This window comes from Acyrthosiphon pisum, chromosome A1, assembly GCF_005508785.2.
Source record: "Acyrthosiphon pisum isolate AL4f chromosome A1, pea_aphid_22Mar2018_4r6ur, whole genome shotgun sequence".
Taxonomy (NCBI): domain Eukaryota; kingdom Metazoa; phylum Arthropoda; class Insecta; order Hemiptera; family Aphididae; genus Acyrthosiphon; species Acyrthosiphon pisum.
In genome coordinates this window covers 68,206,493-68,222,348 of record NC_042494.1, presented here as the reverse complement: position 1 = coordinate 68,222,348, position 15,856 = coordinate 68,206,493, and the positions used below count along the sequence as shown (strand labels likewise).

General features: G+C 33.9%; 1 protein-coding gene across 2 annotated transcripts in view; it reads right to left on the bottom strand.

Moving 5' to 3' along the window:
• The window catches only part of LOC100168230 ((11Z)-hexadec-11-enoyl-CoA conjugase), a 50,426-nt gene extending 43,137 nt beyond the window's left edge, over positions 1–7,289 (bottom strand). Inside the window, exon 1 of one of the 2 annotated variants that reach the window (XM_016802171.2) lies at positions 6,911–7,289. The gene's annotated coding sequence lies outside the window, so the exon portion shown is untranslated. The remainder of the gene's footprint in view (positions 1–6,910) is intronic. The other variant, XM_001943691.5, reaches the window with a different exon arrangement.
• Positions 7,290–15,856: the final 8,567 nt, after the last annotated feature.

Here is a 15,856-nt window from a genome sequence, read left to right as displayed (position 1 = left end):
TATATACCTCGTGCAGTTAATTACGCTCGTTCGAAATATAATCTAGCTAAATATGCTATATAGTATTAGGTATACTATATTATATAGCTGGTAGATAAAATACTAACCAACTACATATATATATTATATATTATGTATAATACATATAATTATAGATCCATATTATAATATTATAATGTGTATAATATACAATTGCTCCGCGATACGACTGCCGACTGTAATTATACGTCGTAGGCATATATGATACATACATATTATTATAATATACCGCAGTATTGAGTATAGGCATATTTTACCATTAATTACAGATAGTTGTCTGAAATCAACGATTATACGCCAGCGTGTTTTACGGTGGTTGCTTGATAAGATTAAATGTAATAATATTACAATGTTATGTTCGATGATCGCACAGTCGAGTACTTGACATTGGCGATGGAGCGTATCAATGACTGCGACGACGACGAACGAAACTCCACGTGCAAGTCCGATGGTATTGTATTATATAATATTATATATAGCCGTGGGGGGGGGGGGGGAGAATGCCTACGATATTTAATGGCAAAAACGCGTGGTGCCGATGCCGTCATATCACCTACACCAACCCCCCTCGCCCTACCCCGTCCGTGTCTCCGGCTGTATGGTCCTGGCACGTTCGAGTTTTTTTAATTGAAGCATCCTGCAGGACCCGACCGATCCACCGCGGGAAGAAACAATATATAATATGATACAATATATGCGACGATAGATTGGAGAGAGAGAGATACGCACATTGTTTCGTGTTATATTTTTTTATAACACAATATAATACCATATATTATCATCGTGATGAATGAACTACAATACTGGCGGAGAGGGACCGACCATCGAACTATATGGAGGTGATGAGAAAAATATTATTGTATACGATAACGCATTACGGGCGTGTGTGTGTAGTGCTTTAATTATTTTATACGTTACATCGTATTCAATTTACAATCCGCTGAGCCATATATATGGCGCGAGAAATATACATTATCATCGATCAGTTTCTCGGGTTAATTAGAAATTTATATCCAAACGGATGTATACATAATATATAGCGCACACACAGATATATATTATATTATTATATACAGATAGATATATATCATTCGCGAGAATCGGACTCGGTTATATCATTAATATTGAGACGGAAAACGATAAAACTAAAATAGACATTTACACGATCGTCGTTGCGTGCAAATAACGATGTTTGGAAATGAAAAAAAAATTCCGTTTTTGTTTCTTTTAGTCGCTTCACTAAACGATTGGCGTTTTCACTGTGTAACCATTTCGTGCTACGTCTCGATTGATACAAGAATAATTTTCAATAACTACAGGTGTCCTAGGTTCTCGAAATGAATATCGTTCCACATCACTCTTGTTGATAAAATTCCAATATTTGTATTTTGTTTATAGGTTACACGTACAAAATGTTTTTAATGAGAAATCTCGAACCTAACGTCACTACTAATTGTTTATCATCCGTTACGTAACATAAAATTACCGCTATCTCGTTCGCAGATTACATATTTAGTAACAAAATATAGTTTAATGCAATTATCATATATTTTTGTTAATTTAATGGTGAAATTGTCTACATCAGTTAACTCGTCCAAAAGCATTTAGCCAAAAATGTAATATCCTCATAACATGCCTGAGGAGTTCAGGAAATAATGAAAAAGCAACAAAAACTTTCAACCTTTTTTATGTATTCATTATTATATAGTATAAAGGGTGTGTGAGATTAAAAAAGGTTGCATTTTGTGGGAAAAGTGACAGCGTGAAAAATCTCTATTAAAACACGTACATAGATAATAAATGTTTTTTGCTTACAAATCTGTTTATTCAAAATTTAAACTTTAAAAAATATTTAATCTCTTAAAAACTAGAGCAAGTGCTTTAACACATTATACACGCACTTTTCTCAATTAAATGTCTATAAACATAAAAAAAAAATGATGCATTGAATATATTGAAAAAACACAACTACGAAGAAGCTATTCTTATGTTGTATGTATACCTATCGAATTTAAATTTAATTTCGACTACCTAATTCATTTAAAATGTTTTATTTCATAAATATATCAGGGAACATAAAATCGTGTGTTTTTATTTTATTAATTTAAGGGTACGCTACGCACAGCGAGTGCGACGAGCAACCGACTGTTTTAAAAAATAATGTACATTAGGATACGGCGGAACAATAAACCCAGGTTCCGGTATGCCATACATAATGCAACGGTAATTCTACTGCAGCCGAGTCCGTTTATTACGGATTTGTTAAAATATTTATCTCTCTATCCTTTAGAAACCAAAACAAAATTGTTATACACTACACCGGCGAATTTGACTTACGTCCTTTTGACGATAAGTGTATAGGGCGTAATTCCACAGTATTATCGTGGGCGTGTGCACAATAATACTATAAAAGCGTGTTGGTTATAAGCACGCCGAGCACATTTTCTTGACACAGGAAATTTGTTACACTATCAATTTTACTCCCGACCAAGAGCTACCCACCAGCACTTTCAAAAGAAATTACTGTACATAATTCATAACTGAACGATAAAATAAAACATAATATTATATACCACGGATGATGGAAGAACGCGCGATTTGTTATCTATACGCGATTGTTGTGTGCACGTCACGCGATTAAATAACACTTAAAATATCATGTCTTACACAATTATTATTATATACGTGTTATAAGAAACTTTATAATATTTCGATATCCCAAGAAGTGATCTGGACAAATGCGATACAGATTTCAGTAATATTAACATAAATATGATTTTGGGTTGGATACGCGTTTTTTGTTTTTTACCGATTTTTCGTAAGGTTTTCATTGTCATGCAAATTATTCTCGCTCTAAATAAGAATATTATACCTACCTGCAACTAGCAACTAGCAATAATTGGTGTATTTTAGTAGGTAGTATTAAAGCTCGTTAAAACTAATTTAAAGTAGGAGGTATTTATAGGTACACGGTATCAATTATGCGTGTTCTTTTAATATTTAAACTATAACGAAAAATATCACACCGCGACTTCTCATTCTTCTTTGTCGATGTTGAAAAATGCAAATAAATTTGCAATTACTAAGGTATTAAAAATGTAAAAAGCTCTTGGGCGGTCGAAATGACTAGGTAGTCTACAAAATTATTCAAAATTAATAAAGTTATAAGTATAAGCACAACACGCAAACTTGGATGAAACGATTTTAAACTATAAAAATTCTGGTATTCTGGTATTCAATATAGTATTCGAATTCGTATGATATGTGAGATATGTATGATAATGTAGTGTACGATAAATGTAAAAATATAATTAGCGACATAAAGTTGAACTGAAGGAATTTATAACTGTTTTGTATATTTGTAGGTATATAAGTATAGTTACATTTGAGTTTGAAACAAAAACACATCTGATTAAGAACTGCAGATATATCGGGAAAAATATATAATATTGAACAACTTATTAAGCCTTGCGTGACGAAATATCAGTGTACCTACGCACGCTTGACAAATTATGATCGAAACGCCTCATGGGATATCTGGCAGCGATATAATAATATCGTTATAGTATTATCTATTATATTTGAAGAATAAAATATTGTACGAACACTGCAGCAGTCCGTTGAAACTTAAGCACGTCAACGGGGAAAAGTTTAAAGTAAACCTGCTTAGTGTGAAAACAATAGCGAACTAAGTTTTCGAAACGTAATTCGAACTCTGCGGCTATTAATCGGTCCGATACAACATTTCGTTCATGGGGTCGTTATTCGTATTTTCTGTGAGCCGAAAACGGTAAACACCGTGACGAACGCACACGTAGGTACCTAAAGCCCGCCAAGAATAAAAAAAATTACTACTGTTGGATTTTAGGAGCATTAAGTAGGTACCCACGTTTGTAAATGTATAACACCGAAAAACAATAAAATATGCGTTGTTTCCACATCGAATAATTATGTCACGTTAAACTCAGTGTACCTATATGCGCACTTATAACATAATATGTACTATAATATGTCTAAATATGAACACGTTGCGACGAACTATTACAAACTCTAACCGCGGCCCTAGGTGGCGTGGCCAGAATTTCTGATGGGGGGGGGGATAACATAAATCTAAAAATATGTATACCAACATAAACAAGCCCATTGTTATCAATGTGAAATTATTTTTTATTTTTTATGGCTTTAAACTTATAACCATCATAATATTGTCCTTTATTTATTTATTATCGTAGGGCATATTCTTCTTTTAAACCACACAGCTATATGCGCTATGATGGCTGTGTTTTTATGGTGTTTATTAAAAATTGACATTGACACCAAAGAATACTGTTAACAATTTATTTTTCAAAAAAGATACAAAACCAATACAGCCAAAAAAAATATTAATACCTTTTAAATTTTTATATATCATATTATGGCCAATGGGTGGGCATAGCGCCCATGCCCCCCTCTATCCCTTGGTTTCGACCTGTTTCTGTCTGTAATATTATTACGAGATGAATAATTATTGCACAGACGGGTGGAATAATATTATGCTGGTGAAACTAAACCTATACGTATATGTATAACTAAGGTACTACTACCTACTAAGTTATTAATTTAATTCGAAACTAAAACAAAAAACTTTTTTTGCAATAATTTTGAGCGGAAAATTGCAATAAAAAAACGTACATTTCTGGTACCCTTCTTTATACTAAATAACATTCGGCCGTCGTCCGAGCACAATAAAACTATTCTTATGTCGGAGACGTTATAACAAACGACATTGGTCAACGACAACAACGATTGCGATTTAAAAGACGAAACAAAACTCAAGGGTTGCGATAAACTCTGAATAATATATAATTTATATATAATATAATTATAATAATACTATAATTGCCTCCCAATGGATACCTAACTATTGTTCCCGTCCTTATCGCAAAGAAAATTATTCACTAGTTGCCTCCGGTGTTCGGCTGTAGTTCATAATTATTATTTAAGTGATGCCCCCCCAAAAATGTTCACATTAGTTGCCAGCCATATAAAATGAAGAGTAGGGCTCATAAACCTAACTAAAATATACCACGTTAAAAGATGAATTTATGAATACATAATATATTGTGCAATAAGTAACTATACGTTTGATATATATTTTATTTAATATAATAAAAGTATAACAAAATTATAATATTCAATGTATTGAGATGTAACGAGAAAATACTACAGCCATTCACAGTGTTACACTTTTACATGATAATAATAAACATCCGACTAGTAGGCACACAGATGTTTTTTCTATTCATCTTCAATTATAGTACAACCACCATAGTTTCATTTTAAGTCTATGAGAACTTACTAATACTTAAAGTAATAAAGTATTGATAATATATTACTAACCTTAATCTATAACGTACTACTTTGAAATTACGAATCTATTTGGATGTTTGAAACTTTTGAATCGTTTTTAAGGAACCACTTGCACATTTATAAATTAATTAACCTGCTCCATATAGGGAGGAATCGAGTAAACTAGACCCTTTCCGTTAATACGATAAAATGTAGGGTAAGTCGTGGGAGGCGACTCGTGATGGTGGGTACTCGAGCTTTAAAAATTTTACGTCATAGGTGTTTCAAAATACATCGGAGCTTCTGACCGAGAAGCCATATGGAGTACGGCACACCGAAAAGTTAAACCCGCCGACGGAAGTGCGATATTTGGGCAACATCGTCGGATTCGAACACAATATTATAATATTGAATATAGTTGTAGGTGGTATACACAGCCGCGGCGATTTACCTGTTGGTGCACTCGGTACACGGATGGATATGTGCAGTTGGTATAAGGACATGCAGTTTATAGACGATACGCAACGACAATGCGATGACCTATTGAGTCTGAACAGAATGATTATAATACAATCATTGGCAGGTATAAGGTACTGACCGTCTCGTGTGTCTCATCACGTGTGCCCATTCCAACGTAACGATACAACACATACACACAAACACAATACGCCTATGACGTCGTGTAAGGGGTCTTACGAACATTTTCGGCCACAAAAACGGTGGGAATCGCGTAGAGTACGACCGACGCACATAATAATCCCCACCACATTTATAGCACGAAAGACCCGAAGATACTTATACTACCGTGGATACTTATACTACCTCCTCGTTCCCGTGTATCGTTATCTTGTGTCCGGCTTGCCCCGAAATTCATGATGATTATAATAGTCAAGACATTATCGAGTGACAGATTTATGCAGTGTGTTGACCCACAATATTAGGCACAAATTAGAGCGATATACCAGCGAAACGTACCGAGGTGGTACGTAAGTTGTAAGTATAGTCTATAGATACCACCGTATTACGTGTGCACGTATCGAATTTTTCTCCGCGAAAATTTGGATCATAGATACCATCGGTCGTCCGAAAATCGGGCGGTGAACGATCTCTGGCAGACGCGCGGGGGTTTTGATGGAGGAACTACAGTGATAATATCGTTATAGACAATACTGTGCACTGTGCAGGGTTGTATAATACGGTGTGGGTCGCCGCGATGTGGGTAAAATAATATAATATGGATCCGCGACGGTTCCGCTGTATAGCTGGCCGGTCGGCCGGCCGGCCGCAAACAGCGTTCCTGTGAATCGTTTTCACTATTTTTCATATTCCATTCGAACGTATAAAAAAAAAATACCTACCTACTATAATATTATTCGATTGCGTAAACTCGAAAATTCGATTGCGGACTGTGCGCGTAACCGACATTAAAATATTATGCGTAAGACAATAGAATACTGAGACAATATGATAATAATATTATAACATAACAATGACGATAATGATAATAACAATAATAATAATAAAAAGGGTAGATGGTACTCACGGTATTATAACAAAATATTGTGCGTTGATGCGACGATATCGTATCGAACGGTTACGCACGTGGTACCGGTGCGTGTGCGAGGGTGTCGGTGACCGGTGTAGAGGTAGAGAGTGGGCACACGGAAAACGAATGCGACTGCTGCGGTGATGAGTCTACGACCGTGTACGTGGTGGCCAACGGTGGTAGTGTGCCGGTGGTGACGGTGGCGGCGGCTGTGGTAGTGTGGCGGCGGCAGTGGTGGCGGTGGTGGTAGTCGTCGTGAACGCAGGCGGCGAGCTGCTGTTGCTGGCCGCTCTTGCTGCTGCTGCTGCCGTTGATTCTGTCACCGTCTCCGTCGGTGCATGCGTGTGCGTGCGTGACGTGTACGTGTGCGCGCGCCCGCGTGTCAGCGTGTGTGTGTGCGTGAGTTGGTGTGCGCGCGCACGCGACGTGAAAAGATAATAATCACAACGACTACTCGGACGGTCCCTCTGCCGCCGCCGCCACGAGTGTACGTACGTGTGACGGTTTGAGCGACCGTGTGCGCGCGCGCGATTCACAGTCGGCGGCGCGGACGGGGTGAGAATCTGATCGGCCGCCACTACACACACACACACGCACACGCGGCATACAGCACACACAATCGATAGCGGCGGCGTTCGCGAGAACCGTCGGACCAACGAACGGACGGAGATGACGGAACGGCGGACTTTTGCGGCCGTCAAACGCGCGACGCGACAGACCTACCTCAACGGCTCAACGGCGGTCGTACCTAGGTAATGGTACCTTTGACGTTCCAGAGTTTAAAAATATACATTTTCTAGGAGACGGGGCATGACGAAAAACAATAACATTCAGACTGATAGTTATTATTATTATGTTTGTATAACGTTGTTCTGTCGTTACGATTATGATTGGGGTGGCGACTACGCGTCGAACTTGGCAATGAAATTTTCTGAAATAAAATTTAAAACAATAATAGGTACGTCCAAAAATTATATTAGGTGTAAACAGCACGCCATTCCGACGACTCCGCTACGCGTTTTGTTAATCGTTTCCAGTTACAAGTCTGTGCAGAGGAGTGTGTGTGTGTGGTGACCACTGGATGGGGAGGGGGTGAGAAATGACTGAAGGTTCGTCGACCTCACCGGATGGATGCGATTGCCCCTGTTGATATCTATGTGTGGCGCAGATATTATGTGATATGTGTATTATTGGCAAAACCAACAACGGTATAATACACACGACAGTCTACGTGACTTCATTCGTACGACGATTATTATTATATTGCAGTATTGCACCATCGCATCGTTATTCGTCAACTGTCAGTGTATTCGGCATCCATCGTTGTGCGAGTCTAACCAGTTTGTGCCCATACAATATATATGTATATATAAATATATTATATTAAATACCAGTGTTAAAAGTACGACTATAATATTATGTGTATAATACAATATCGATAATATGTGTGAAATATATTTATTTTATGTACAGTTCAAATAATAATTAATATATACGTTTTTTAAACTCATTAAAAAATATTTAAGGGGGGGGGGGCGGAGTAGCCGAGCGGACTAGTCCGATCCCGGCCACGGGCGGCATTTTTCTTCGGGCAGTCACGGTGTCCGGAGAGAAAGGCCGCCATCCCCATCCGGGCATGGCAGATACCTACGGGTGCCCACTAGAAAATTCTGCCAAACACAAAAAAGTGTTCCTCCAACCGTTCCCCACCGTACCAAAAATCCTTACAGTACTATCCTACAGCTAATGGCCTCAGTCACCGGGCTTAAGACTAATGAACAAAAAAAAATTTATATATAAATTGTATTTTGAATAATTTTTAACTTGCGGAAAGTATACGTGTTGCGTATTTGTTATAGTATGATCCAATTAGTAATAACAAATTAATCAAATACTTCAGAGCCGTATCAGAGCACTTTTTGCGTCCTGGGTTGACAATGTTTGTACCATGACAAATTAGATAGGTATCATCACAGTTATACTAGTTTTGCACAGTAGATACGCATCTCCTTCACCTCCGGCCTATATTGTAGTTCTCCACTTCTCATTGGTTGATTTTGTTCTATGTTATATATGTATGTATGTGATTGACAGCCAATAAGAAGTGGAGAACTACGATAAAGGCGAAGTAAAGAGTGGAGGATGCGTATCAAAATACTGTGATGATACCTATCTAATTTGTCATGGTTTGTACGCCTCCACTCCAATGTATCAAAAGTTGGCCGCCTGGGACACATGTCCCAATTGCCCCCCCCCCCCTTAAATACGGTCCTGCAAATAATTCATTAGTATTGAAAAAATTTGGGAAATATTAATTATTGCGAATTTGTAAAATCTATTTTTTATAAAATATGTCAACCAAACTATAGACATATTATTATCCTCACGAAATATAGGTAATGTAACTAATAACAACTACAAATTATAGGTATACAAAAGTCAAAAATGTCCACAAGTTCTATATAAACAACTGTTTGTATTGGAGGAGCTATGTTCTCAAACTACATGTTACAATTACAACATATACTGATCTTAAAAAAAGCGTTCGATACGAATATACGATTGACCACGGAACTTTGGTGTTAAGACTTCAAAAACTCAGCATAGGCAGTCCATATTATTATTATAGCTTTCATTCTGATCTAATAACACTGCTGCTTCATCTGGTGTACCCCAGGGTGGGCATTTATCGCCACTCTAGTTCATTATATTCGTCAACGATGTTGAATCTACACTCAAATTTTGTAAATACCTATTATTTGCAGATGACTTGAAGAACTTTCAACCAATAAATTCGATTAATGATTCAACTCTTTTGCAATGTGACCTAGATGAACGTTTACCAAATGCTGTGATCGAAATAATTTTTCAGATAACCCCTCTAAATGCAAAGTAGTCTCATTTAGCTGAAATAAACCTACTACCTAGCACATATAAAATAAATGGTTTCGAATTACATACTTCTTCTACCATTAATGATTTTGGCGTTCTTTTAGAATTTTCATCAGTGATATGGAACCCTAAACAAAAATACCAATTAGATAGACTGGATATTTTATAAGCTTGGTCGTGCCTCCTTGTAGGCCATGGTTATGGATTTAGGTCTTGACCCATTGGCTTCCAAGTAGTTGTTCAATGACATGGCTTTCATAAATGAAATAATTAATAATAAAATATCATGTCCCGAGCTTTTAAAAAGAATAAACTTTAAGGTACCAGCTTTTAATTCAAGAAATCATTGTTCCTTTTTGGTACTACACTGCTTTATTAATATTGTAAAATTCAGTCCGGAATATCAAATTTAAATTTTTTTATTTGAATGTGTAAATGTGCCGACTTAAGGATGATGTAAATACTAGACTGGGGCAAATGCCCCAGTTGCCCCTCCCCCAAATGACGCCACTAGCCATCCCCCATATCTCGATTCCATATACAAAATAAGTTCAAATAACTGATTGTTCAAACGATATACAAATAATTCTCAGCTTTGTTTATTAAATATTGATTGCAAATTACTGAAAACGAAAATTAACTTACGGCTTAGTCACACAATATACTACATTATAATATAGACAATATAAATCTTTCCATTTTAACCGGAAATCAATAAATAGTCCTAGATATTTAATAGAATTTACTCTTTCGATATTTTAGCGCAGGTACTCTATAGAATATACAATTTGCATAATTAATTTTCAGACAAACAGATTTATTTATACACAATTTCTGCTCAATTTTTGGATTAGTATTTTTAGCATTAAACACAATATGTTTAGATTTAGTTTAACTTAATTCAAGGAAATTATTATTAAACCACAAATGCGTAATGACTTCATTAGCTTTTGTACATAATTTAACAAATTCTTTTGCTGTAGGAGAATAACAGTACCTATCATCTGCAAAGCATAGTAGGCACCTATATTAGCATCAACATTAATGCTAAACAATCTATTTATATATATACATAATAAATACAATGAGCCCAAGTGATTTATTTTAAGGGAATACTATATTGATCATACATTTCAATTACCTGTAGCCCATTTGTATGGCTCTATCTAATAAGATCGTTTTCAGTACCTCTGATTCGAGGTTGACACTATCAAATGCATTTCTGAAATTTAGAAAAATACCCATAATTATATTGTATTACTCAAATCTAGATATTCATGTATCTATTTATTGACAAAGAAATGTGCATCATTAACTGAATTGCAAACTACCCTGTAAAAAACCAAATTGATTATCAGAATAAAAAGAATTGGCGTTTAAAAAATGCATGTATTATCTTTGGTTTTGATGCATTTTTAAAAAACTTTTCTTAAAGAAAATTATCACTTTTTTTAAATACAGAAGTTATAAAAATATATTGCTAAAAATAATCAATGGCAATCAAATGTGAATGCTTTAAAAAGAAAAATATCGATTAAGAGCTTCTGTTTTATGATATGAATGACATTTGGTCATATTTATTATGCAGATATTTGTAAAATGAAAAAGCGGAAATAAACTACAAACGTCCAAAAGCTTTCCAATTGTATTTATCTCCTCAAAAATTTAGATAAGTACATCTTTTTAGAAAAATGTATTAGGCTTAAGCATTACTTTAATACTAAAATAAATATTTGACAATAATTTCATGTAATCATATCTACATATATGATTCGGTTTTTGAACTATTTGAATATTGTACACCTAAATGGGTTAATGAAATAAACTCCATAACAATGTCAAAACTCAAAAGTTTAAAAAATCAATGAATACAATTTTACGAAAACATTACATTTCGTCACTAATTGTATATATAATATAATATATCATGCTATTACAGTATTACCTATTATTATACGTATAAACATTCTGTGAATACTAAATTCTAAAGGATCATCCAGTTGGCAGTTTGTTTAATAGCTGTCCTTTATTTCGTCGGTATAATATGCAGTCACAATGTAATTTGTTCATGATAATAGGATATTATATACCATTTATGTTACATCAAAGGCAAACAGTTATGTTTATCTTTCAAAATATATCCAATGCAAAAATCTAATAACGCATTAATCATACTCGTCGAACACAACTCTATAATAGTATATTATTACATTAATACCTACGTATAATAACATACGGACAGTGTTGGGTAGTAACGTACCGAAAGTAACGCGTTACTGTAACGGCGTTACTTTGCTTGTAACGCGTTACGTAATTTCATTAGAATTATTTCCAAGTAACGAAAATGTAATGGAAATTACTTTTGAAAAGTAATTTCTATAGAATAACGCGTTACAGTTTCGAATTTGTAAGTACCTACCTTATTGCGAATTGAAAAAAAATATATGTATAATGCGGGTATTATTCTGTTTAACAATCTAATATGTATATACATTTAATTTTAACTCGGCACAATTCAGTTTTCAATGGTTTTGATATTTGAAATGTTTAATTGCGCCGTAAATCACAAGAACAGTTAACTAAATGCATTATTACTTTAAATAGGTTTCCTATGAATATAGTTTGTGTGGACGACTAAATTTTATATGGTCCTATTAACTATACAGGTTTTATAAAGAATTTGCTTGTTCAATTTGCCTGCAAAAGATAATTGCCAAGAAATTAAAAAAAAAATTATTTTTGTAACGAGAAAGTAATGAGTTGCTTTTCTATCTGAAAAGTAAAGTAATTTCATTATAATTTTATTTGAGTAACGAGTAAAGTAACTTAATTACATTTATCTCTTAGTAACGAGTAAAGTAACTTAATTACTTTTTAAAAGTAACTTACCCAACACTGCATACGGAATAGTATTTTTTAAATCTATACAAATTTATTTAAATTAATTAGTAATAAGTACGTTAAGTTGAACCATTTTTTATCAAAAAAATCTCATATAATATAATATGACCACCAAAATCGTGGTGTGGATAGTTTAAAATTAGTCTAAATATTTTGAAAATTACATTATTGTATATAGAAAATGATTATTTTTTTTTATTTACATTTTTTTTTTACATAATTTTACATAGTAGCTAACGAATTATATACTCGTGTGAGCAGGTCCCGACACCACTGTCTTAATATTTTGGGGATTACCAGGTATGATGGATATGGATGTGAGTTGAGAAATAAGTGGATTGAAATAACGATATAATCGGTTATTGAAGTGTTTGTAATGTAGTTTGGCTAATTTCGTGACTGTAGATATTTTTAGATCAGAGTGGAGGGATTTGAGACATAGAATGGAGCTTTTGAAATGGTATGAAGGATTTTTGACTGAATTCTTTGGATACGATTGGTATTGGAAATTTTTGCTGCGCCCCAGAACTAGATGCCGTATGTCCAGATAGATCTGAGCATTAGTTTGTAAATTAATAATTTATTTGGTAGTTTTATATTTTTGGAGTTAGTAAGGGATGGAGCCACGAAAGAGGCGTAGGCGATTATTTCGACATTGAACTTTGTTTTTAATGTGAGGTACAACGGTCGGTATTAATACCAAGGTAACGTACACATTGAGTTATTTTTAAAAGTTGATTTTTGAGAGAAAGTGGCTGATATATTCTCTGACGGAGAATGAAGATACAATGGATGGACTTATTCTCGTTAATTTTGACTCCCTATTTTCTATACCAGGTTTCGAGAAGGTTGAGATGATTTTGGACGTAGTGGGAGGCTTTATCATTGGCAAATTCGCCGGCTAGGGTTTGATATTAATTTAGCGGTCTTCTAAGTAAGATTTTCTAATTAAATAATAAATAGTAGTGGCTGAGTAGTATACATTATATCTTACAAAGTAAAACTGCATGCCATACGCCCTGACAAACGCTTGGGAGACATCAAGGGAGCCGGGAGGCACCAGTACAGTAAACTATGTCTCTTCCAGGGCGAATGAGATTTTTTCAACCGGTCTATGTACTTGATGTATAGTAGAATGACTATAACGAAATCCAAATTGGAAGTAAGTTAGAATATTAAATTTGCATTATTAATTATAGGTAGAAGCAGAATACGTTTTATTAGTAGTTTTTCAATCATTTTTGATAGAATTCGGAGAAGACTTATTGGCCTGTATGAGGAAGGAACTATCATTTGTTTATAACCATAAAAACAAATAAATAATAATAATAATATTACAATATTAATTCAACGTATAGGCTCTAATAAATAATACAATATATCCAGACTGGCAAACCGTCCGTCTCCGCTCAGAATCGTTTAGAAAGAATTATTGTGGTATTACGCTAAACTTTTTTAAATTTTTATTGAAATTTTAAATAAACATAAGTTATTAGGTATATCTCGTCAATTATAATGAGTATAGTTATTAAATATAAACGATAAGCTGAATACAATGTTATAGACCTATTTTGTTTAGACGATCATAAGTATGAATACGATAAAGTTAGGTTATCCCTTATCATTTATTATTGACTATAAAAATTAAAAAGAGTTGGTATCTATATAATATCTTAGTTAAATATTATATTTTAAATATACATAATTATTATGCTTACCAGTTATCACTATTTGTAATAATTGGGGGATGGATATGGTTGAGAGTAACTTATTTAAAACGGTCATTATTATAAACGAGATTAATTTTGTAAATTATGCTTTTGAATTAGTTGGTGAGTGAAGAAATAGGTAGGTCATAGGTAAAAATAGCGTTTGGGATTGGGGGGGGAGGGGGCTAAAGCCTTACTTTGATAATATTGAACAAGCTTAAAACAAAATGTAGGAAATGTTTGGGGGCTATGGACATTTTTGGGAGGGCTTAGCCCCTAAAGCCTCACACCCTATTTTTGCCTATGAGGTAGGTATACTATCAAATAATACGATTGGTATATACCACGATTTAAGATATAATATCTTAAATCGTAGTATATACCGAAAGTTGGCTACGATATCGGCGTGCATAATATTGTTATAATATCTTCGTTTATATTTCGATAGGTAGATACAGCAGTTACATTGTACCTATATTAATTTCAATGTCAAACTAATAAAAATATTACGACCGATAAATATTAAGTAAAAAACTAAAATATTAATTAATGTAGGTACTTATACAATTATTTATAGCATATAACGGTCAGCGATCCATGCAATGTATTTTTTATTCACCACAATTATAGCTGAGTAATAGAAGGCTATAAAGTGTTGGAAAATATTTTAATATAGAAACGAAATATCACGTAAAGTATTTGTCTACAAATTATTATGATTCTAAGTTTTTTGTGACTGAAACTATTTACGAGATGCCGTGACGTTTTTTTAACGTGATAGATATTATGTTTATTTTTTTATGGAAACTATAACAGAACAAAAATTTGCAGAAAAATATTTTAACGTAATAGTATATTTCTACAGAATATTTATTCGGATGGAAAACATTCATAATAGATAAAAGCATTACTAGAAATTAAAAAAAAATTCGTGATAATACTTTCTTTGAATATGAACCGGGATGAATCATTATGAGATCTGACACGATGATACCATTTGAAAGTATATAACATAGGCTGAGATAACAGATATATTTTTGACGAATAGTAAATACTACTAGTAATTACTGTTTTTTTTTTATGTATTACAATCATAATTTGTGACGGACCGCGGTAAACTGATAATTATGAAATAGAAAATGCTAAATTGACAATGAATTAATAAAATAATACAATATAGGTAGTTAACAACAACGCTTACATAGTACAAATTTTCATTAATTATTACAGTGTTTAATACAACAAACAAATAATAAAATGTATAAAATGGTTTTTCTTTTAAGAGCTTTGAAATAGATTTATTTTTGTACAATATATTTATTATATGGAATATGGGAATGTTGCCCTTGTAAAGAAACAACTATATTGGGATGCCTTCTCGAACTCTTCCAATGGACCTCTAGCACATTGAACTTTAATAAATTCGAACAGTTTGAAATTC